The sequence below is a fragment of the Neoarius graeffei genome, chromosome 7 (assembly GCF_027579695.1).
Source record: "Neoarius graeffei isolate fNeoGra1 chromosome 7, fNeoGra1.pri, whole genome shotgun sequence".
Taxonomy (NCBI): domain Eukaryota; kingdom Metazoa; phylum Chordata; class Actinopteri; order Siluriformes; family Ariidae; genus Neoarius; species Neoarius graeffei.
The window spans coordinates 85,738,858-85,764,021 of record NC_083575.1 but is presented as its reverse complement, the minus strand read 5'-3'; the positions used below and the strand labels follow the sequence as shown (position 1 = coordinate 85,764,021).

The window sequence follows — 25,164 nt, the reverse complement described above, 5'->3', positions numbered from 1 at the left end:
CAACTTTCACTTCCTCCCACTATGTAATCGCAACCAAAACCTGAAAAACACCGCAACTTTCATCGCAATTTTTTGGAAAACCGCCCGCAACATCAGACATTTTAGCCCGCAACAATCACAAAAAAGGCCCGCGGAATCCTGGGGGGACTGGTAAATATTGGTGCTCAGCGAGCACCTCAGTGTGATCAGCTGTTCGTTTAGCGGCAGAATGATGAAACTGTCAGTGCACGGTAAAAGGTAAACCTGTAGATGGCAGTAATGCAACACTGGATGCCAGCTGCCGTAAAACCCGAAAGATGAAGAAGATGATGATGGCTCAGGTAAAGAAGAAGGTAAACCTGCGCATGCGCACACGGACTGCCTCTGTCCGCTTGACTGTGCGAAGCGAGCGATTTCATGCACATTATTTGCTCAAGAATCCCCTCAAATTAAATAACTTCCCAGCCACAGAATGGCCTGTTTTTTTTGGTTTTTTAAAAAAGATATTCCAGAAAAACATAAATCACAATGACCAAATTTCAGAAGGAACTAAATTTCACCCATTCTATGAAATCGAAAGGCCGTCTAGCTTTAACTTTGTACTTACACTACCGTTCAAAAGTTTGGGATCACTTTGAAATTTCCTTATTTTTGAAAGAAAAGCACTGTTCTTTTCAATGAAGATCACTTTAAACCAGGGGTCGGCAACCTATGGCATGCGGCGGCATAATCACTGGTACGCACAACACTGGACCAGTATCAGCAAAAAAAAAAATCTCTGAGTGACAGCACGATCTTCCAACCGCATTCGCTCCACAGCGCTCTCCACCCAGCTCCCGCCCATTTTCCCAGAGACCCATGTGTAAAATTAGCCTAGCGTGCATCAAAATCAAAGTTACCCTTTGTTTACAATGTTTACAATTAAAAGTGACAAACTACGAACCCCAGATAAAAAAGCTCAGCCAAGAAAAGCAAGGACAGGGATCACACTGACTGGTAGGCAAGATATATTAATTGAGGCATAGCCTATGATTCATTTTAGCCTCAGCCCACACTGATTAGTTAAAGACCCACTGACACAACTTTTTACACCACGTAATATGTATATTTATTGTTTTATTGCTGTATTGTGAAATAAAATATCCAAAACTCAACTTGAATAAAGGGTTGTCTTTGTAGATAATCAAGAATTTCAGAGCCGATTTTGTGTTTTTTGCCCCGGCTTCTACAAGCGCCATGAGCCATTTGCCCGTTTTTGCCGCTAGGGCGAGTGACGTCACATCAGTGTATGTCGTTCTGGATTGCATGAAAACAAAACATGGCTCATGTCGAAGACGATCACTTCTCTTGTTCTTCGTCAAGTTTCAGTGGTGAATATGCGGATATTTCTGATTCAGAGCATGAAGAAGAGTGTTATGAAGAATATCCAAAACTCAGCGTTTTACCGTATCAGTTTGAACCAACACAGTCGGCATCAAACTCGGATTCAGACACTCCTGGCGATACTCAGTCACAGACTGACGCTGAAAATTATCATTATTAAATAATGATAATCATAATTATCATAATAATTAAATAATTAAATAATGATAATCATAATTATCATAATATCATAATTAATTATTATTAAAAATAAGAATAACATAAAGAGACAAAAGAACATTTGAACAATTTCATGGCATGTAGAAGTTGAAAACAATGTCTGCATGGTCTGTGACAAACCTCAGATTCAATATTTGGTATAACCTCCTCTGCATGATCTGGCACATGTACATTGGGTTCTGAGTCTTCTATTTCTTGGAGCGTCTAATTTGAAGAAAGTTGCATTATATTATAGTCTGTCAGTATTTCGATTTCTATAATAAGACACGGAGGAGGGGGTGATGAAAGGAATTTGTTGTATTTTTTTTCTTTTATGGTATAGGAAAAAACATGCCGGATGACATCTTATATCTATCACTCCACACATATATCATGTATATTATCCTAACTAAATATATGAAACAAGGTATTGGCCTTTCAGTTGTTGTACATTACTGGTATTAGCTGCTTTGGCCTATTGATAAGTAATATGCCATGGTATAAGACGCATTTGTGACGTTACAACAAATTTTAAACAACATACATGTATTGAATAACAACACATAGCCACGTACCCTGGCTCGTTCTCTTTTGGCAAAGGCACCACCGGACTTTCGCTTTTTGACCGCCCCTTCGGGGGGTCTGCTGTCATCTGTTTCTCTTTTGACAGATTGATTCGGCCCGGGCCTGTCAAACAACGTCGGCACAGCTGACTCCTCCAACACCAGTGGATAAGTTGGATCAAACGTTCTTCGAGTTCTGGATGACAAAGTGAAACAGTGGTCCTCGAAATGTGCTGAACAGAGACGTGACCATTTTGTTGACTTCCAGTTCGCACGTGTTTTGGAAACGTTTCTTTCCCACTCTTTTGCTATTTCAGGGTGTTTTTTCCAAGGAAAGGAATGGAGTTTCACTCCTTCCGACATGGTGTTAGAACACCCGTAAGCCACACATATAATCCCTTTTCGGTTAGACGCCATTTAACTTTTTCACGCAAGAAAATCACAACAAAACCACAGCTCAATATCACAAGACTTGTGAGAACTGAACCAACATAGTGACTTGTAAACAAAAACGACACACTGATGTGACGTCACTTCCGGCATCTCTGAATGAGCCCAGTTCATATCCAGGTCAATCTCCCTGCGCGAAATTTAAAATTACTTCTGATGTTTAAAACGGACAGTTAAACCAAGAATTAAAACCAGAATTTATCTTTGGAGTCATATATTGTTTGTTTAAAAATTAATACGAAATGACTGTCAGTGGGTCTTTAAATACGTTGCTGTTTGCTTATATAAAATGTTGTGGCCGTTTCGTTTGTGATGCATTTTTATGCGTCACTGGCCTTTGTTAAAATGATTTATGAGAGGTTTCTTTAATTGTTGATTCATAAGATGTTTATAAGATGTGTTTATAAGAAGAAGAATTTTATAAGAAGATTAATACAGTAAAAGTCTATGTATAATGACACACACACACACGGGTGCATGAGGGTCCTCCTCAGCATCACAGAGGAGAAAACAGAGACAGAGAAGTTGAAACATTCAGAGAAAAAAATCTCATCTCATCTCATTATCTCTAGCTGCTTTATCCTTCTACAGGGTCACAGGCAAGCTGGAGCCTATCCCAGCTGACTACGGGCGAAAGGCGGGGTACACCCTGGACAAGTCGCCAGGTCATCACAGGGCTGACACATAGACACAGACAACCATTCACACTCACATTCACACCTACGGTCAATTTAGAGTCACCAGTTAACCTAACCTGCATGTCTTTGGACTGTGGGGGAAACCGGAGCACCTGGAGGAAACCCACGCGGACACGGGGAGAACATGCAAACTCCACACAGAAAGGCCCTCGCCGGCCCCGGGGCTCGAACCCGGACCTTCTTGCTGTGAGGCGACAGCGCTAACCACTACACCACCGTGCCGCCCAGAGAAAAAAATACAAAATACAAATCCAACTATCAGTTCTATTTTGGGTTATACAATCATCTGGTTATCATAGTCTTTGGTAGATGTATTTTTTGCTGTTAACTGTTTTTTTTTTTTTACCTTGATTTTGGAGCAGATTATAGGCCTACAAGCAAAATGTGAAATTGTGTCTAAGCACAACAATCTATTTATCTGTAAGGAATACTCATATGCATGCCTATGTATAATAAAATTTCACATTTTTTGGAAATTTTCCTGTAGTTTGTGTCATTTTACCATTATTGTTGATAGTGGGACACTCATTGACTAGAAAATTTGAAATTGGCACTCGATGTCTCAAAGGTTGCCGACCCCTGCTTTAAGCTAATCAGAAATCCACTCTATACATTGCTAATGTGGTAAATGACTATTCTAGCTGCAAATGTCTGGTTTTTGGTGCAATATCTCCATAGGTGTATAGAGGCCCATTTCCAGCAACTCTCACTCCAGTGTTCTAATGGTACAATGTGTTTGCTCATTGCCTCAGAAGGCTAATGGATGATTAGAAAACCCTTGTACAATCATGTTAGCACAGCTGAAAACAGTTGAGCTCTTTAGAGAAGCTATAAAACTGACCTTCCTTTGAGCAGATTGAGTTTCTGGAGCATCACATTTGTGGGGTCGATTAAATGCTCAAAATGGCCAAAAAAATGTCTTGACTATATTTAATATTCATTTTACAACTTATGGTGGTAAATTATGGCGTATTCACACCTACGTTGTTTGATCCGGACCAAACGAACCAAATTTCCCTTGGTCCGGACCTTTTGGGTTGGTCTGAATACAAACCACCGAACTCTGGTCCGGACCAAACAAGCGGACCGAGACCGAGCTGCAAGGTCGGACTCGGTCCGGACCAAAGGAACCCTGGTGCGGATCTTTTGGAGGTGTGAAAGCAGACCGGACCTAATCCGACAGTTTTGCTTTTTTGTACCTCGGGAGCTTCCGTTGTTTGTCGAGCATTATGGGAAACAGAGTCTTGACACTCCACCGCAAAGTACAAACACTGTTTCGGTTGTCAAGGGAACCTTACAACAGTCGTTCAGTCATTCAGACCAGTGGTAGGCTAGACTACAGAGTACAAAAAATGAGTAGGGGGCAAACGTGGGCCGAGGAAGAAACGCGTCCCCTTGTGGATATATGGGCAGATGTCCACATATCTGAGCTTTTGGAGAGAACACACAAAAATGCCGACATGTTTGCTGTATTCAGTGAGAAAATGAAGGAGAAGGGGTTCACGTGCTCCCCAGAACAATGTCGGCTAAAAGTGAAGAAACTCCGTCAGACCTACATTAAAATCAGGGACAGTCTTTCAAAAAGTGGCGGTACTAGCGACGCAAAAAAGAAATTCATCTATTGCGTGAAGAGCCAGAACTGTCACAACATGATGTGCGCTCATCAGCGCTATCCTCCGTAGCCGCCTTGCCCTTTGTCGTCGTCGTTGATAAATTACTTGTACAACAGCATAGTAATCGCACAATTGTGAAAACAGTAAAAACTGGAAAAAACATATAGCTTTGATGACATTAAAAAGAATAACAGCACGGAAAGCCTCCATGACTACTTTTGAACTTAACGCTTTGTGCGTGTGTCGTCTCTGACCAATAGCTGAACGACCTCAGGGCGCGTGGCTTTGTTGACAGATTTTGGTCCGCTTACTAAAATGTACAGTGTGAAAGCGAACCGCACCAAAATGAAAAAATAAAAAAAAAACATTTGGTTCAGACCAAAGCAAGTGAACTATCAAACTATCCTTGTCTGAATACACCCTAAAAGTGTGACTTTTCATGGAAAACACAAAATTGTCCTGGTGACCCCAAACTTTTGAACGGTAGTGTAAGTTTGAGGTATAAAATGTGGATATTTAAGCCCCACTACATTTTTTTTTGTGGGTTTAAAAACAGGTGTTTAAAGGGGAGTAGTAGCTCAGTGATTAAGACATTAAGTTACTGCTTAGGAGGTCATGAGTTCAAATCCCAACAGCAGGTTGCTTCATTGTATTTGACAAAACTTTCAGAACTGTAGTATTTAGAAATGAACTATAAAAATGTTTTGTTTCTTCAATCCTGATGAAAAATAAGTGACTTCATAGCTATTTTGCAGTTGTACAGGGTGGGGTTTTCTTGAACGTGTAGACGCTGCTGTACTGATTGGACTGTGAGTGTAGCGAACTCATTTCTGTTGCTCTGCTATAACCAGGCTGCATTATGAGTTTACACATCAGTGTCTATCAATGAATTGGACAATGGCATCATGCATGATTTTGTTAACCTAATCTAAAGGGACTAATTCTGTCCTTCGTGAGGTTTTAGATGTCCTTATGACTGTTTTTACCATCATTTTTTTGTTCAACAACATGATCGCTACAAGCAGGCTCCAGACAAGGTCTATGGGAAAAGTAAAGAAAAACACTTCCATGTCACTGTGTTCAACAGTATTTATTTACAGTTAGATTGAACTATTTTAAAGATATTACAATAGCAAGTTTATTTTATAATGTAAAGGCATTGAGCAGATGCACTTATCCAGAGTGACATACAACATACCCAGGGCAGCCTGGGGATCAGTTGGGGTTTGGTGCTTTGCTCAAGGGTACTGCAGCCATTTCTGCTGGCCTGGGGAATCAAACCAGCAGCCTTTTCCCTACTAACAATTTTTGGTTCCCAGAACGTTCCTGGAACACGAGCCTTTGGTTCCAGTTTGGTTCCGGCTACGTTCCCTGAAAGTCATTTTTGGTTCTGTTTAGGTTGTCACTTGGTTGGCAGGAAAGTTTAATTTTGGTTCCCAGAACGTTACTCATGTGGTTCCCATTTGGTTCCCTCACCGTTCTCACACCGTCCCTTTATCCTTGTTCATGTCATGTTTGTTCCCTCAACGTTTCCATATCGTTCCCATAACCTTGTTGGTTACATGTTTGGTTCCCTAGACGTGCTCCTGATGTTCCCCCAACCTTGTTTATTATGTGTTGGTTCCCACAAGGTTCCCCTACAACACTCTAGTAACCTCGTTGGTTACATGTTTGGTTCCCTCAGTGTTCCCCCAATGTTCTTTCCCTCACCATAATGTTGTCATATTTCTGTAGTATGTAATTCATTGTAAAAGTTTTGGTTGCATGACAACTATTTACTTCAGAACATATAAGCAGTGATGAATGACCAGGAAAATGTTGCAGGACTAGAAAGTTTAATAGAAAAAAATATCAAGAATACAACATTGGTAAGGACATCAGCAACACAGTGCAACATTATTATACATTATAAAACATCTGACAACTATAGACAATTATGAAAACTATTTCTTAATAAAATACAATAAAGGCAAAAAATAAGAAAAATTTTAGAAATGCCAAAAACGGGTGCGTGTGCATAGAAGTTGGTGTACGTCTTCAATCTTGAGGACCAGCTGACCTAAAAAGAATAAGAAACAAAACGTTTAACACCAACTTAGTGCCAACATTTCATTTAATTATTGTGAATATTCAGCGATTGATAAAAGACTTAAGTTTAATTTACCGTCTGTGTGGTGCAAACTTCAGTGCATGCCCAATGCACTCCTCAATATCAGCTACCTTCTTGCCAGGGAAGTTCTGCATGCAGGCCTCTACAAATAGAAGTAAAAAAAAAAGTTACACATTTAAATCTCAGTCAAACTTGGCATAACACTGATTTGAAAAATGTATGAACACTTACCCATTATAATTTTGCAAAGGGTTAAGTTCTGGAAAGGCTTTTTTGCTCTCCTCCCCCTCAGGCTGTACTGCGCCAGGACATTGTTGGTAGCCACCTGGCGTAGAATGCGACGAATGGCTGCCCCTGGATTCGCCCCTCCCAAGCTTTCAAGGAAACGTTTCTACAAAAAAACAAACAAAAACAAGAAAAACATAAGTATACAATGAAAATGAATTTGGAGAGCTTATGTGGTCTACTTTCATTAGCCAAATCAATACATTACCAATGACAATTTATTTCATATATAATTATGTCCAATTAATTACCATTTGGTTCCTTCTTTCTGGTTGAGCCAGACTCCTGTCTAGCTCCTCCACTGTGCTGCATAGGCCCAACAGCACATCTTCCTGCAGAGGAGGCTGAGGCGGGTTCCTCTCCATACCCTCCATCCTCCTTTCCATAGCCTCCATCCTCCTCTCCATAGCCTCCATTCTCCTAGTCATTCGCCCCATGTGCTCTTCCATGGCTAGGTACATTTGTGATAGAATTCATTTTAGTTTTTGAACATAATATACTTGTCATATGTGAAAATGTGTGTATATAGTACTTACTTATTTTTGTGTCATCTGTCGTCCTCAATAGGAGCCTCTTTCGTTCCTCCAGGACTACAGGTAGAATTGAGATGAAATTCATTTTAGTTTTATACCCAATACACTTTTCCTGTGTGAACATCAACAAGTGTGTATGAAGTACTTACGCCTTATTACGGCAGCCATGCCTGAAGCCCCCTCCTCTTCGCCATGGGTCATTCCTGAAGTTCTTGAAAAGAAAATTGTTAGTGTTTGCTTTCTTGGTTAAGAACTTGTAATCAGATAGTAAATATAAAATTCAAAGCAAATGTACCCTCAGCTGGGTCGGATGATGTTTGTTCCTCAATGTACGACTCTTCCAATGTCCGACAGCTGGGTGCTGGACTGACATGGGTTGAGGGACTGCTGCTGTCCTGCTCCGAGCTGCTGACCGAACTTGTTGGCTCTGCCATGAACTCAGGCTGTTCTTCAATCTCCGCCGGTTGTATCTCTGGCATGTGTTGAGGTCCATTATGTTGTTGCTCTGCTTCTTGCAGAGCCTGGCCTGTCCTTGCTGCATCTCGCGCAGCCTGCTCTTCCCTGCTTGCTGCATCTCGCGCAGACTCCTCTGCCCTGTTTGCTGCATCTCCTGCATCCAGCTGGGCACGCACCAGTGCTCGCACATTCAACACCTCTCGCCGCGCCCTCTTCCATTCCTTTGTGTAGATCTGTCTGGCCAACCTCTTTGAACTCATTGGCTGCAATGCAATACCATGCAAACAATGTGTACCTGTTGCAATGAAAAGTGGGGAAAATTTAAATACAACATAACAACAACATAAATTTAAGCACAGTGTTTCAGTTTACAACCATACTTGCACTTGACAAAAATACACACAGGATTAAAACTGGGGATGAGGTAAGAATGTGTGAGACAAACATAACAGTAGCATTGCATTCAATCGAGCAGGAAAGCAAAACAAATGTGTAACAAAAGAATGGTCTGTTGCAGAATATATATATATATATATATATATATATATATATATATATATATATATATATATATATATATATATATATAAATAATATTCTGCAATTACTTGTTGGCAACTTGTGTCTGCAGCTGGGACTACAATGGCTGCATTAAGTCAACGACTTAACTATAATCAATGGAATTAGCTTTTATAGTAGCTATTATAGTATTATTACTATAATATTAAAGTCTTAACTATAATCAGTGGAATTAGCTACACCAGAAAAGGCAGCACAGAGAACATTCTAAAAATAGCCCATTATTTTTCAACTTCATGTATTTTGACTCAACTTGACTAAGCGTAGCGCACCACATCCAGTGAAGCTCCAGCCTGAGACAGTGTATATAAACTAGCCTTTATACAACCACAATAAAATGAATCTTACCTTTTCAAGAGTGAATCCCAGTCGTGTAGTCAAGTAGAATCCAAAGCTTTGTTGTCAAAGTAGAAGCTGTTGAAGCAAAAGGTGCTCTCTGCGTCCGAAGATAGCAGCAATTGATTCTGTTCATTGCGATCAACCCAATTATCCATGTCTTCACAGCCACACCCCCACCACGTCAGGCAACCTGGTGGACAATCAGCAGTCTATGTTCATTTCAAACTGAGGGCGGTCGTTGCGATACAAACGTTTAGATAGTAAAATGTTAACAAATGACTTCCATAGAACCCTCTCATGATATAAAACTACCACATTCTAAAAATACATTTCTATTTTCTACCCACATAGCCTACCGCATAAAGTTTGCAACAATAACCATTTATTCTAATAAATATAGAGGCAGATATCCCTTATGCGAAAACAATACATTTTTTTCTTGCGGCAGGACGGCAGTGTTTCCTGTCCACGAAATTGCCCTTTGCATTAAAGTACAGAGCCGTTGCAGTATGCCGTTTATTTTTATCCAAACTATAGCATTTACTGCACTAACACTGTAGTAATTCTGTTTTGCACTACAGCATTACTCTAGTAATAACAATTCACTGTAGTGCAGAGTTTGATTCTTTCCATAAAGGATGGCATCATGGTAGCTAACATGCTAAATAAATGGCTGTACTATCGACATACCTTCAGTTGATCTTGCTGTAGGCGTAAGGTGAAACGTTTTCAAATAGATGCATGCTGAATTGCTGTGCCATTAGACTTTTCGTTTAGTGTACAGGGGGAAAAAAAAAAAACCTCTGCAAAAACGTAAACATCCAGTTGTCCTCTCATTTCCAATGAGCTCTCTAACCATAGCTATTACAGGACGTGACATCACACACACGCGAGGCAGTCTTAAAGGCATACTGCATATTTTGTAGATTAATAATTTCAGTCCACTGCTACAATAATATGCCATTGTGTACGTTAACTCATGAGTTATATGGCAATCTATTGAATTTGCAAAGTGTTGCTGTAGCAGCTTTGTCAGTTACAAAAACTGGTTGAACCAGTTTCCAAAAGCCAGAATGCACACACAATGGCTTTAATAGCCCAGCCATTTCATGTGCCTCTGAATGGCTGTCATTAGCAAGTAGGCTAAGCTTAATTGCTCTTGGTCTAGTTTTTTGTGTGAATTTAAAACTCAGTTTGGAATACTTATTGAGACATCTACATTTTATTTTTTATTGTAGTCTACTTGACTTAATCCAACTTGCGACATATATACTTATTTTACTGTAGCGTACTTTACTCTTTCTATTTCAGCTTTGGTTCAATTAATGTGCTATAAAAACAATGAATGGAGAAACAATGAATGAAGGCTGCACCACAGACCTAAAATTCCACCTAAACACTAGGTGGAAACTGGACGCCATCTTACCCCAGACTAACTCAGCTGTGAGTTGTTTAACAGTATTTTATTTATTTTCGGAGGGATTTTCACATTGCATGCCGATTTTTTATAGGCTACACAGCAATAACAGTTTGCTGTGCGAAGTCTGGAGTAAAGGCTGGGGTAGCCAAAAATGGCGGCCGCAGATTCCGGTACCACGTGACCGACTGCCAGTATAGTTTACTTTAGGTCTGTGGGCTGCACTAATACAGTGATATCCTCAGTTTTTCATAGCCAAGAGAAACAAGGAGAGAACATACCAAGTCATTAGGGGAAAAAACTGTGTTGTACTGCAGGATAAAAAATGAAATATTGTTTTTTAAGGCCACAAATACAATGGGTCCACAAAACTCAGCATCAATAAATGTTGTCTTTAAACCAGTTTGCAAAAGATAAAATGCAATGGCCAGCTAATCAGCCATTTAATGTGTGGAATCTGAATAGCAGTAGCCTAACAATGGCTGTCATTATCAAGTAATTAGGCTCTTGGCCTACTTATGTGTGTCTGCATTTCACTGAATTTAAAACAACTTAAAACAACTTGAGACATCTGTACTTATTTTATTGTAGCCTACTTTACTCTTTCTATTTCAGCTTTGGTTCAATTAATGTGCTATAAAAACAATGCATGGAGAAACAATGAATGAAGGCTGCACTAATACAGTGATATGCACACAGTTTTTCATAGCCAAGAGAAAAAGGAGAGAACATACCAAATCATTAGGGGAAAAAAACTGTTGTACTGCGGGATATAATTTGAAATATTGTTTTTTAAGGCCACAAATGCAAGGGGTCCACCAAATCCAGCACCAATAATGTTGTCTTTAAACAAGTTTGCAAAAGATAAAATGCAATGGCCAGCTAATCAGCCATTTAATATGTGGAATCTTAATAGCAGCCTACCAATGGCTTGCATTATCAGGTAATTAGGCTCTTGCCTACCACACACACAATGAAAGGGGAACCCCGTTTGGAATGCAACTTGCAATATAATTCACTTTGTATGGTACTCTTTGCACTCTTTGTAAGTTAGACCTACTTTTGTGTATGTCTCCATTTCACTGAATTTAAAACAAATATCATACCTTTTTGTATTTTACTCTATTTGCACATTGGTCCAATTTAGCCCTACCATAAAAATGAACAGGAGAAATTAATGAATAATGTCACACTAGGCTGGCCTAGTGTAAAATATCAAGGAAACAAAAACTGTCAGCACTGGTTCTCAGAACAACCAAAAAACAACCAAGCATAACATTGTGTGGTGGCAGCAGTGCAACTACTGGCTAACGTTTCATATGAGTGGTTCCCTAAAAGTTCAAGGAACGTTAGCCTTTGTTTGGTTTTTGCTGTAACCAAAGGGAACCTTCTTTAAATGGTAGTTTTTGGTTTGGTTATAACCTAACCTTTAGAGAACCAAATTCTAACGTTCCCTTTACGTCCTCTGTTACTAGGGTTGGTCTCAAAACTGCATCTGTAACCATTAGGTCATGGCTTCCCTTTTGAGAATGTCATTTAAATATCATTTCAGTAAGCTGATAATATTGATGGGTATTGCTTCAGTGTAGTGAACCAAATTTTCAAATGTGTCTCTTCTTGGGGTTTTCCTGCAAAACACACACACACACGACAGCAGTATCGCATAATAGCACAGGAACAACCTGGGTTTCCCTTTCCCCTTTACGAGAACTTGAAAAAGATTTTCAGTTTTTCTTTTAAATCTCTCCAAAACTTTAGTGAAAATAGTCACATAGAAGTAAAGCAGATGTTTTAGTTCCAGATGTGGAAATTGCCACTGTAAAGGGGTACTCTCCCTGCCTACCTTGGGTCCTGTCCACTGAGAGGAGTAGGGAGCGCTAATCGCATGTTGGGGGAAAAAGGGAATCTTCACTTTGAGTTTAACCCCCGTGGCCTAAACACCATCAGATCCTCTCAAAGCTCTCCTCTCAGAGTCACCCAAACTTGTCAATAGCACCACTTTACAGTGTGAGGTGTGGATGCAGTTCTTCCATTATTCACTCAAAAAAATAATTGTACCAAAACCGTTGACTTTAAAGTGCCATTCCACCATTGGATGTATTCTTTGGCATAAAATACAATATATTTTATGACAACATGACTAGACAGAGAAATCTTTTAGCTTCAAAATGATATATCAAACATAATTTTTTGACAACGACAAGTATATTAATTTTGCGACCAAAGTCACCTACCCTTTTAATTTCCGCGCGGTAGTGAAACGTGATGTCATCGGCAGGTTCCCCTTCTTGTGTACCATGTGTCAGTCTATTTTTAGACCAGGAAACCCCCAAAGTGAGAGAGTCATTTCTCCTCGTATATGGGGGCCAAAAAAATTGAGAAAATTTTTGAGTTAATCTTTCAGTTAGCTAGATTTATTGGTATTAGCTAGATTTATTGGTATTATTTTTATCGCGTTCTATCCGCCATTGCTGATAATATGTGCCACGTCACACGTCACGTGGTACACAAGAAGGGGAACCTGCCGATGACATCACGCGCGGAAATTAAAAGGGTAGGTGACTTTGGTCGCAAAATTAATATACTTGTCGTTGTCAAAAAATTATGTTTGATATATCATTTTGAAGCTAAAAGATTTCTCTATCTAGTGATACCATTTATATATATTGTCAAAATATACTGTATTTTATGCCAAAGAATACATCCAATGGTGGAATGGCACTTTAAGTATTTCAATTACATTAAGTTTTTCCATGTAATTTTATTAGGCAAGTTCAATGTAAGGGTCCCATTTAATTCAAAGTGTTTTGACCATGCCTTAATTATTCATATCAAATAAACTTTCAGTTTTACCAATTTCAGTTACAATTTACTTGAAAATAATGCTTCATGTTTATTGGGGCCAAGAATCATTTTTTTGAGTGTTGACACAACTCTGCTGGATCAGTTATTAGGAGAACTTGGAAAAAGGTCTTTCCAGTTCAACTCTAACAGACCAGCAGTGTGATTTTGACCCTCAACCTCTCAGATGTGTTCAGCTTGACTTTCCATCCATCCATCCATCCATCCATTATCTGTAGCCGCATATCCTGTCCTACAGGGTCGCAGGCAAGCTAGAGCCTATTCCAGCTGACTATGGGCAAGAAACGGGGTGCACCCGGGACAAGTCGCCAGGTCATTGCAGGGCTGACACATAGACACAGACAGCCATTCACACCTACAGTCAATTTAGAGCCACCAATTAGCCTAACCTGCATGCCTTTGGACTGTGGGGGAAACTGGAGGACCCGGAGGAAACCCACACGGACAGCATGCAAACTCCACACAAAAAGGCCCTCGCTAGCCTCAAACCCAGGCCCTTCTTGCAGCCACCCAGTTTGACTTTCATAAAAGCCAATTTCTGAGAGAAAATCCTTGAAAGTCAAAACGCTAATATACGTAAGCAATTCCCAGCTGACTTTTAAAGTCAGCTTGTAATGTTCACTTATGTACACTGCGTGAACATTGAAATCTTCATCAACTTCAATAATGACACGATCTTTGTTGCTGTCATCGCACCTGCCGGTAAAATCACGGGAAACGTAATCAGGTAGAGGCGTTTTTGTTTTTTTACCGAGATTACCGACAGTAAAGTAGGTTCTTCCTTCTAATTTAGGAAGGAGGTTATCATAGTTGAGAAATTCATGGAAACCATAATCTCCAGACTTTAGACAATTGGACAAGTTCATATTATTCTCAATAACTAGGACAGCAACAAAGTGCAACAATGGTAAACCATGTCTTGGCCTTGGCCAACCAAATCCAGAGTTCCTCAGCTGGGCTAGTTCAGCCTTTGACTTACAGCGCAAATTAGGTAAAAATGCATATGTTATGCATATAGCACAACTGGGTAAGTTCACGTTACTGGGGATAGATAGGACAGAGATAAAGCACAGCGCTCGGAAAACATATATTGGCAAACCAAATCCAGAGTTCCTCCGCTGGGTCAGTTCAGCCTTTGCCTTCGAGTGCAAAAATTCGCACCTACAAACATTCACACAAACATATTGCACATATTAGTAAAAAAAAAGCCAACAATTACACACTAACATCACTAAAGATTAACTTTTAAAATCATCCAAAGTTGTAAAGATCATATTTCTTTCTTTACTGAATAATTAAATAATCCTACTCAACATTATACAAGAACATTTAAAATTCACAGAAACATTCCAACACATTTACCTTTACTAAAAATGCCGATTCTGTAAATAAGGCCCACACAAATGGCTAACATGCTTTGTATGGCCACATAATGCATACAGCTCACTGAGCTCTATGTAAAAATCTGGAGAGTTCTTTGGCTCATCAGAGTGAAGCCAGCTGGCCGCCATCTTACCACTCATATCACAGAGCAGAACAGTCATTTTGATTTTTCTTGAAACAATGGGATTGGATAGCTAGCATTTTAGACCCAGCTCTTCATATTGATAAGTGCTCTTAAATTAGGGTTGGTCATATTTCCCGGTCAATGGTTTATTTCCCAGACAGCGTCCAATATATGATTTCTTGTACAAAGAAAAACTGAAATAACCTCTATAAAAATGATGATAGTAGTAAAAGAGCCATTAAAGAAAAAGATCAGAGACTGAACTGGAAAAGGAAAAAAAAACAATGACGGTGAAAGGGAGCGCTATAAGGAGGTAATGAAAGGAAAAAAGTTAGGAAATACTTTTCTTGGGGCAAGTCTGATCGGATACGACGGTTTAACACATACTGTAAGCTAAAAACACGAGGTGAGAGTAAAGATGGCGCCTGATGGCATCTCTATAGCGGGGAACGGGCTCTGAGCTCTCCAGATTTTTACGTAGAGCTCAGTGATACAGCCTATTTTCCTCCTCTTACATGTACGGTATAAGTCCTTTAATGCCTGACTGACAAAGAATTTTCATCAACATCCTGTTTCATAGGTAAAATCAAACAATATACTTCATTTACCTGGCACTTGCTGTGTCCATGAAAACTGGCATCTCCATGTTCGTTTCGTTGAAGAACTGGAAATTTTTTTTTCATTTCCGTTTCTGGGTGAGAGTACGTCATGCGCGTTCTGGCTTCCGCTTCTCACCAGAGCTTTTTTATTTTATTTTATTTTATTTTATTTTATTTTATTTTATTTTATTTCTTTTTCTGTTTTTTTTTCTGTGTGTTTGTGTAGTTTGATGTTTGTTTGAGTGTTTTTGTCTGCCGGTTGTGGTGTAGCTCCAGACCCAGTTTTGGGCGTCGGTCCTCCCCAGACTTTGGTTCGCCGTGGGCGATGCCTGCGCTCCCAGCTGTGGACTGCAGTGAGCTCGTTGCTCATTTTAACATTGTGGTTGTCCAGCGCTCTGTGCTTTAATGCTTGGCGTGATGTTCCGAGCGATGTTGCTCGGTGGTGTCGCAGCGGCTGTGCAGGCAGTTTGGGACACACCAGCGCTCTGCGTGGCGGAGTTTCTCTGCTCGCTTTGTGGATCCATGGCGTGGTGTTCAAGCGATGTTGCTGGCGGCGTCATGGCAGCGGTGCTGGAGATGTGGGACTTGTTTTCGTGCGCCTTTTGGTGGGACTGTGGCTGCTACACCACGGGAATTACATCCTGACCCCTACTTGGTGGACTAGTTAGATCGATGAGCTGCTTTCCTTCTCTTTTTCCGTCTTTATGCCGGAGCATTCTGATAGCAGCTTGTCGAGATGGCTTTTGGAGGCATGTGTACACGCGCGTTACTATTCTCTTGCAAGAGTTTGGAGGAGTGCAGCGCACAAGCTAGGGGGCGGTCGAACATTGGCTGTGCATACCGAGGAGTCACATGTTACCTGCTGGTTCTACCTGACTCCTCGCCCTTCACAGCCAATGCTCGACCACAGCCCCGCTACTACAGCAATGTACAAGGAACTTTTTTTTTTCCAGCCATATCATGTTGTTTACCCTCAGCTATGATTCTTCTGCTTTCTCCATGTGACTGTCACTGTCTCATCTGTAATTGTCTAATCAATTAAGCAAAGACTGGAGATATTTTATCCAATTTCCAATTTGTTGGTGTGCTGAATGAAATTCTTAGCTCACTGGCTGTAATGTGATGAGCTATTGCCATCAGGTGGCGTTCGTCCACAATTCATACTGTAAAAATCGCTACTCCTCCCTGAGTTTTCAGTGGATTTTGATTCTGACTGTTTTGTTTGGAAGATCAAATTTTGATAATTGTTTGCATGAAGACCAACTTTGCTAATTATAAACGACTCTCGTGGTGCGGCCGTGTGAGCTACTGCGTCACTGATGCTCTGGTTTTAGAGATATTTTTAGTAACTTTTAAAGAACTTGACCACTTTATTACAACAAATCCAACTATTATTTTTATCCATTTTTACTCCCCTGACTGGCCATTTCCCACCACTGTGTAGTATAATAGCGGATAATGACTGCATAACTAAGGGTGGCATGGTGGTGCGGTGGGTTAGGCTGTTGCCTCACAGAAAGAAGTTTCTGGGTTTGAGCACAGAGGCCAGCTGGGGGCTTTCTGTACACAAAAGAGTGGGTCTACACTCTTTTGTGTTCTGATAAGTGTATTCGCCCACCCTGTATATTGCTATAGCAAAATCTATGAAATTAAGTACATAAAAGTAAGCTTTTGTACATACCATTTTATAGAATTGTAAATAATCTCCTCTGTACAACATTGGGTTAGAAATCCAAGGTGTTTCCCTCGATATAAAGTTCTTATAGTAAGTCCAGTAAAAAGTAGATCCAAAAAGGAGATGGATGCACTGCAGGCATTTTACAAATAAATAAATAAACCAATTTAAAAAATGCATTTCTTTTATAAAATAGGCCATGGTAGGCGACTACACAGAGGAAAATCAGGAAGAGTCCAGTACTGATGTTGATTTCAGTGTCACCTGCCTCTGGTTTGTGAATCTGGTTTGCAAATTTATGTTAACCTTTCTTGAACAGGCAGCAAGGCTCAGTGAAGGATGAGCACCTTTCTGATTGGCCATTTAACATCTGGGTGTCCCAGACTAGTCTCTACATATCCAGTATTGTGTGAAGCACAAAATAGGCTAACCCAACATCAAGGCCCACCATCTAGCCTCTCACACGGCAAAGACCATCCGCTGTGCCTCCACGTTGGTGACCCTGGTTTTTCAGAACATGGCGGATCTAGGGGAGTAAACCCTGAAAAAAAAAGTCAGGGTCAGTCCCTGCTTGGGTCAGCCCACTGGCCCTTCAATAATCATCCTCTTTGAACAAAATGTGTTACTTTGTGTTTTCACTCCATAATCTACTCATCAAGGAACGCAAGCATGGAAGAGGGCAGCCTGCTTGCCCACTGCCTGGGGTTAGCAACCCCTTGTTGTGGAAACCTTTACCCGCTATGTACCCAAAAACATCAAATAAGCAACTTTCTGGGAGCCACCTGCGTGAAACCAAGCTGAGAACCAGAGCCACAAACACTATATGAGGGCTGAAAGGGTCCCCCATCGTTAATTTATGACAGGGATCATATTGGATTGGATTCTTGAACAGAGATGCCCCCACACATCCACCTTAATGCATCTCACACTTATACACACACCAGTAAAAAGTAGATCCAAAAAGGAGATGGATGCACTGCAGGCATTTTACAAATAAATAAATAAACCAATTTAAAAAATGCATTTCTTTTATAAAATAGGCCATGGTAGGCGACTACAAAGAGGAAAATCAGGAAGAGTCCAGTACTGATGTTGATTTCAGTGTCACCTGCATCTGGTTTGCAAATTTATGTTAACCTTTCTTGAACAGGCACCAAGGCTCAGTGGAGCAGGAGCACCTTTCTGATTGGCCATTTAACATCTGGGTGTCCCAGACTAGTCTCTACATATCCAGCATTGTGTGAAGCACAAAATAGGCCAACCCAACATCAAGGCCCACCATCTAGCCTCTCACACGGCAAAGACCATCCGCTGTGCCTCCACGTTGGTGACCCCGGTTTTGCAGAACATGGCGGATCTAGGGGAGTAAACCCTGAAAAAAAAAGTCAGGGTCAGTCCCTGCTTGGGTCAGCCCACTGGCCCTTCAATAATCATCCTCTTTGAACAAAATGTGTTACTTTGTGTTTTCACTTCATAATCTACTCATCAAGGAACGCAAGCATGGAACAGGGCAGCCTGCTTGCCCACTGCCTGGGGTTAGCAACCCCTTGTTGTGGAAACCTTTACCCGCTATGTACCCAAAAACATCAAATAAGCAACTTTCTGGGAGCCACCTGTGTGAAACCAAGCTGAGAACCAGAGCCACAAACACTATATGAGGGCTGAAAGGGTCCCCCATCGTTAATTTATGACAGGGACCATATTGGATTGGATTCTTGAACAGAGATGCCCCCACACATCCACCTTAATGCATCTCACACTTATACACACACCCATCCATCTATCAATCCGTTATCTTCAACTGCTTATCCTGTGCAGGGTCGCGGAGAAGCTGGAGCCTATCCCAGCTGACTATGGGTGAGAGGCGGGGTACACCCTGGACAAGTCACCAGATCATCACAGTACTGACACATTTCACACATCCAGCATTATAAAAAATAAATGTATCAAAAAATCCAACATAGTCAATAGCCATTCCAATCTATATCAAATATCACGAGGGCGGCATGGTGGTGTAGTGGTTAGCACTGTCACCTCACAGCAAGAATGTTCTGGGTTTAGTGGCCAACGGGGGCCTTTCTGTGCAGAGTTTGCATGTTCTCCCCGTGTCTGTGTGGGTTTCATCTGGGTGCTCCGGTTTCCCCCACAGTCCAAAGACATGCAGGTTAGGTTATCTGGTGGCTCTAAATTGACCGTAGGTGTGAATGTGAGTGTGAATGGTTGTTTGTCTCTTTATATCAGACCTGTGATGATCTGGTGACTTGCCCAGGGTGTACCCCACCTCTCGCAAATAGTCAGCTGGGATAGGCTCCTGCTTGCCCATGACCATGCACAGGATAACCAGTTATGGATAATGGATGGATGGATAGGATCAAATATCATACATTGAAATGTCAGCAAAATGAGGAAATGGAGAAGGGAAAGAGAGCTACCTAACATGTAACTGAGCAAAATCACTGCCACGTTGTTTAAAATGCATCTAAATCATGGAAGCATGAGAAAATTTGACCATTAGTTTAGTCTTCATGTAAGAGGTGAAAAGGAAAATATTCTACTATGTCAACATTGAAGAAGGTGCATAGTAAGCTTTGTAGTTTTGTTCTGTGCTGAGTTTCCCAAAAGCATCATAGCACAAAGATCTACATTAAATGGTTATGTTACTCTGTGCTCTTCTTTCTTCTTGAAGTATGTATTCACCACAGCCATTTCCATCCTCTTCGTAAAATCCACCACCATCTGCCCTTCCACATTTCTTTGCTTCACTCTGTACCTACCCATCACCTCCTCATCAACCTGTTCCCTTCTCCAACATGCCCATTTAGGTCTGCTCCAATCACCACTCTTTCCTTTTATGGTATACTTTCAACCACTTCATCCAACTCACTCCAGAATTTTTCTTTCTCCTCCATCTTGCACTCCACTTGCGGGGCATATGCTCTGACAATGTTCATCACCACCCCTTCGATTTCCAGCTTCACACTCTTCACTCTGTCACTCACTCTCTTTACCTCCAAGATAGGCTTAACATACTCTTTGTCCAGGATTACCCCTACATCGTTTCTCCTCCCATCCACACCATGATGGAAAGCTTGAAACCACCTCTGGTGCTCTTGGCCTTTCTTCCCTTCCACTTTGTTTCTTGTACATGCAGGATGTCAATCTTTTTCCTCTCCATCATATCTTCCTTTACCAGTCATAGTGCCAACATTCAAAGTTCCAAATTTCAGTTCCACTCTCCTGTCTTTTCTACTCTCCTTGTTTCTTTCAAATTCACCTTCCACCTCTCTAGTCCTTTTCCCACCAGTAGCATCGTTTCTACTGGTATCCTGCTGGGAAACAGTTCCAGTGGCGGCTGTTGTTAACCCAGGCCTCGACCAATCTGGTACGAAAGTCCTCTTCTTCATCATCCGCATAGTTGATTTGGCATGAGTTTTACGCCGGTTACCCTTCCTCATGCAACCCTTTCCACTTATCCGGGCTTGGGACCAGCACTAAGAATGCACTGGCATGTGCAACCCCAGTGGTTGGGTTCTATACAGTTCATCTGCTTGTAAACAATTCTCTCCACCAGAAAATTATTGTAACATTTGAAAGATAGTTTAAAGCATGGAATATGTCACAACCATAACAGCAGTGATTTGTTCCTTTAACTATAACCTACATGTTAGTGAAAAAGAAACATTACATGTACACTACCATTCAAAAGTTTGGGGTCACCCAGACAATTTTGTGTTTTCCATGAAAAGTCACACTTTTATTTACCACCATAAGTTGTAAAATGAATAGAAAATATAGGCAAGACATTTTTCTGGCCATTTTGAGCATTTAATCGACCCCACAAATGTGATGCTCCAGAAACTCAATCTGCTCAAAGGAAGGTCAGTTTTATAGCTTCTCTAAAGAGCTCAACTGTTTTCAGCTGTGCTAACATGATTGTACAAGGGTTTTCTAATCATCCATTAGCCTTCTGAGGCAATGAGCAAACACATTGTACCATTAGAACACTGGAGTGATAGTTGCTGGAAATGGGCCTCTATACACCTATGGAGATATTGCACCAAAAACCAGACATTTGCAGCTAGAATAGTCATTTACCACATTAGCAATGTATAGAGTGGATTTCTGATTAGTTTAAAGCGATCTTCATTGAAAAGAACAGTGCTTTTCTTTCAAAAATAAGGACATTTCAAAGTGACCCCAAACTTTTGAACGGTAGTGTACTTTACAGTCTATTATCAGAGAATGGACAAATTTGTACCTTGCAGTTTGCATACAGTTATTTTAATTTATATAGTATGAGCCAAATGTTGTCCTTAAGCAGCTAAGACCAAAAATATAAATATTCATATTATGTAAAAGGGGTGGCACGGTGGTGTAGTGGTTAGCGCTGTCGCCTCACAGCAAGAAGGTCCTGGGTTCGAGCCCCGGGGCCGGCGAGGGCCTTTCTGTGTGGAGTTTGCATGTTCTCCGCGTGGGTTTCCTCCGGGTGCTCCGGTTTCCCCCACAGTCCAAAGACATGCAGGTTAGGTTAACTGGTGACTCTAAATTGACCGTAGGTGTGAATGTGAGTGTGAATGGTTGTCTGTGTCTATGTGTCAGCCCTGTGATGACCTGGCGACTTGTCCAGGGTGTACCCCGCCTTTCGCCCGTAGTCAGCTGGGATAGGCTCCAGCTTGCCTGCGACCCTGTAGAACAGGATAAAGCGGCTAGAGATAATGAGATGAGATATTATGTAAAAGGGGAGGCACAGTGGTGTAGTGGTTAGCATGCCGCTTCACAGCAAGAAGGTCCTGGGTTTGAGCTCAGAGGCTGACGAGGGCCTTTCCGTGTGCAGTTTGCATGTTCTCCCTATGACTGTGTGGTTTTTTTCTGGGTGCTCTGGTTTCCTCCACAGTCCAAATGCATGCAGGTTAGGCTAATTTGTGGCTCTAAATTGACTGTAAGTGTGAATGTGAGCGTGAATTGTTATTTATCTCTACACTGTAAGAAGTGATTTTGGAGAGTGGTAAATATAATCTATGCAAACCAGATACAATTTACTCGATTATTGCAGTCAGCCAAGGAATTTTAAAGTAATGGGTAAATTATACATATGCTACCTATCCGTTAACAGTAACAACCGTTACATGGAAAAATACGGTAAAATATACCCCAAAGCCGTGAGTCCTGTGCTCCAAATTGCGCATGCGTCAGACCGCGTGTTTGAGTGAGCAGGACAGGGAACTCTCGGACTGCCATCTTCCTCTCTCCGGCTGTTAGTTTAGTGAGTTATAAAACAGGATCATTACTTGGAATGTTGTGTCAAGCTGTTGTACTGCACTTTATTTTGTGGTTTTTGACCATTTGGTGCATCATTGCTGCATATAAACAAGGTGATTCAGTTATTTGTTGTATAAATGCACCTGGACTGCAGATTTGGTCAGTCCAGAAACAACATTTGAAGCTGTTAGTTAGTGAGTTATAAAACAGGTTCATTACTTGAAATGTTGTGTGAAGCTGTTGTACTGCACTTTATTCTGTGTGGGTTTTTTTATGATTTTATGGATTAAAAACATTGAGATGATGAACCGTCTGAAAGTCTTTTTTTGGGTGGTACATCTTACCTTCTCCGAATAAGTAATTGTTACTAAGTGATATTAATTACCTTTGATTAGTAATTATCAGGTATTACCTACTAGCAAACAAGAGATAATTTTACCCAATTTCAATGAGAAAGTAGCTGTTGAATAGATACATAAATGTGAGATAAATTTTACCCAATTTATTTAAGTATTTCATAGCTTTTCATCTCATCTCATTATCTCTAGCCGCTTTATCCTGTTCTACAGGGTCGCAGGCAAGCTGGAGCCTATCCCAGCTGACTACGGGCGAGAGGCAGGGTACACCCTGGACAAGTCGCCAGGTCATCACAGGGCTGACACATAGACACAGACAACCATTCACACTCACATTCACACCTACGGTCAATTTAGAGTCACCAGTTAACCTAACCTACATGTCTTTGGGGGAAACCGGAGCACCCAGAGGAAACCCACACGGACACGGGGAGAACATGCAAACTCCACACAGAAAGGCCCTCGCCGGCCACGGGGCTTGAACCCGGACCTTCTTGCTGTGAGGCAACAGCGTTAACCACTACACCACCATACCGCCTATACTCAATATATGGAATTAAATCTACCCCAAACAAGTCAATGCAAATTGTTACCTCAGATTTATTGGGTAAATTCTATAGGTTACTTTTTTCAGTGTATGTGTTAACCCTGTGATGATCTGGTGATTTATCCAGGGTGTACCCTGCCTCTCGTCCATAGTCAGCTGGGATAGTTTCCAGCTCGCCCGCGACCCTGCACAGAATAAGCAGCTACATATAATGGATGGATGGAGTTATATGCTGCTTTGGTTGTGACAAGATGTTACCGTTGTGATGCAGGTTCATTTTGGTCAGAACATCCTTCCATCATCTTTGAGTGGAAAATATCCAAAACATTACAATATATAAAGTTATACAACCCCTGGCAAAAAATTTAAAAATATAAAAAATAAAAATATCAAATTGCTACTCAAATTGCTAGATCCACTCTACTCTTGGAGGATGTTCATTCAGCTGTTTTACTTTGTAGAAAAAAAAAAACACAGATATGACACAAAATTATTTTATTTAACAGCTGAACATTCTGGCTTTGTAAAATATACCTTAAAAAATTAAATGAAATTGTTGCAATTTATGCCACATTTTCTTTAAGACCAAGTAGAGGAAAAAAATTATAGAATCACTCAATGATGAAAAAATCATGGAATTATGAACCAAAAAAATCACAGTTAGTACTTTGTTGCACCTCCTCTGGCTTTTATGACAGCTCTCTTTGAGGCGTGGACTTCACTAATGAAAAACAATATTCTTTCTCAGTCAGGTTCCAACTATCTCATATAGCAGTTGACAGATCAGCTTTGTAGGATGGCGCCTCGTCATGGACCTTTTGTTTGTTTGTTTGTTTGGTTGGTTGGTTGGTTGGTTGGTTGGGTTTTTTTCAATTTCCACCATAACTTTTCAATTGGATTGAGATCTGGACTGTTTGCTGGCCATGTCATTGAGTTGATCTGCCTTTCCTGAAGAAAAGTTTTAATGCTGTTTAATCTGTGGCAAGATGCATCATCGTCATCCTGCGAAATGACGACTTCATCACCAAAAGTACTTTCGATTGATGGAATGAGAAAAGTGTCCAAAATTTCAATGTACACCTGTGTATTTAATGTAGAGGTAATTAATGACTGCCATCTCCCCAGGTCCTTTACCTGACATCCAACCCCATATCATCAATGATTGTGGAAATTTACTTGTTTTCTTCAGGCAATCATCTTTATATGTTTGAACGGCACCAAACAAAAGTTCCACCATCATCTCCTTGGCCAAGGCAGATTCATGAATCATCACTGAATATCACTTTCATCCACAGTCCATGACGGCTTCTCTTTAGCCCACTGGAACCTTGTTTTCTTCTGTTTAAAAAAAAGTGCCATTAATTACAACAATTTCATTAATTTTTTATGAGGTATATTGTACAAAGCCAGAATGTTCAGCTCATCTCATCTCATTATCTGTAGCCGCTTTATCCTGTTCTACAGGGTCGCAGGCAAGCTGGAGCCTATCCCAGCTGACTACGGGCGAAAGGCGGGGTACACCCTGGACAAGTCGCCAGATCATCACAGGGCTGACACATAGACACAGACAACCATTCACACTCACAGTCAATTTAGAGTCACAAGTTAACCTAACCTGCATGTCTTTGGACTGTGGGGAAAACCGGAGCACCCGGAGGAAACCCACGCGGAGAACATGCAAACTCCACACAGAAAGGCCCTCGCCGGCCCCGGGGCTCGAACCCAGGACCTTCTTGCTGTGAGGCGACAGCGCTAA

The 25,164-nt window shown here is 40.9% G+C and overlaps 2 long non-coding RNA genes across 2 annotated transcripts; both read right to left on the bottom strand.

Moving 5' to 3' along the window:
- Positions 1–6,749: 6,749 nt before the first annotated feature.
- Positions 6,750–7,343, bottom strand: LOC132888787 (uncharacterized). Its single transcript, XR_009654976.1, has 3 exons — positions 7,226–7,343; positions 7,049–7,136; positions 6,750–6,943 (listed from the first exon to the last, which is right to left on the bottom strand). It is a non-coding gene; the product is annotated as an uncharacterized LOC132888787 (long non-coding RNA).
- A 481-nt stretch (positions 7,344–7,824) lies between these two features.
- On the bottom strand, positions 7,825–9,960 carry LOC132888786 (uncharacterized). The gene is made up of 4 exons (XR_009654975.1): positions 9,877–9,960; positions 9,196–9,376; positions 7,962–8,563; positions 7,825–7,869 (listed from the first exon to the last, which is right to left on the bottom strand). It is a non-coding gene; the product is annotated as an uncharacterized LOC132888786 (long non-coding RNA).
- Positions 9,961–25,164: the final 15,204 nt, after the last annotated feature.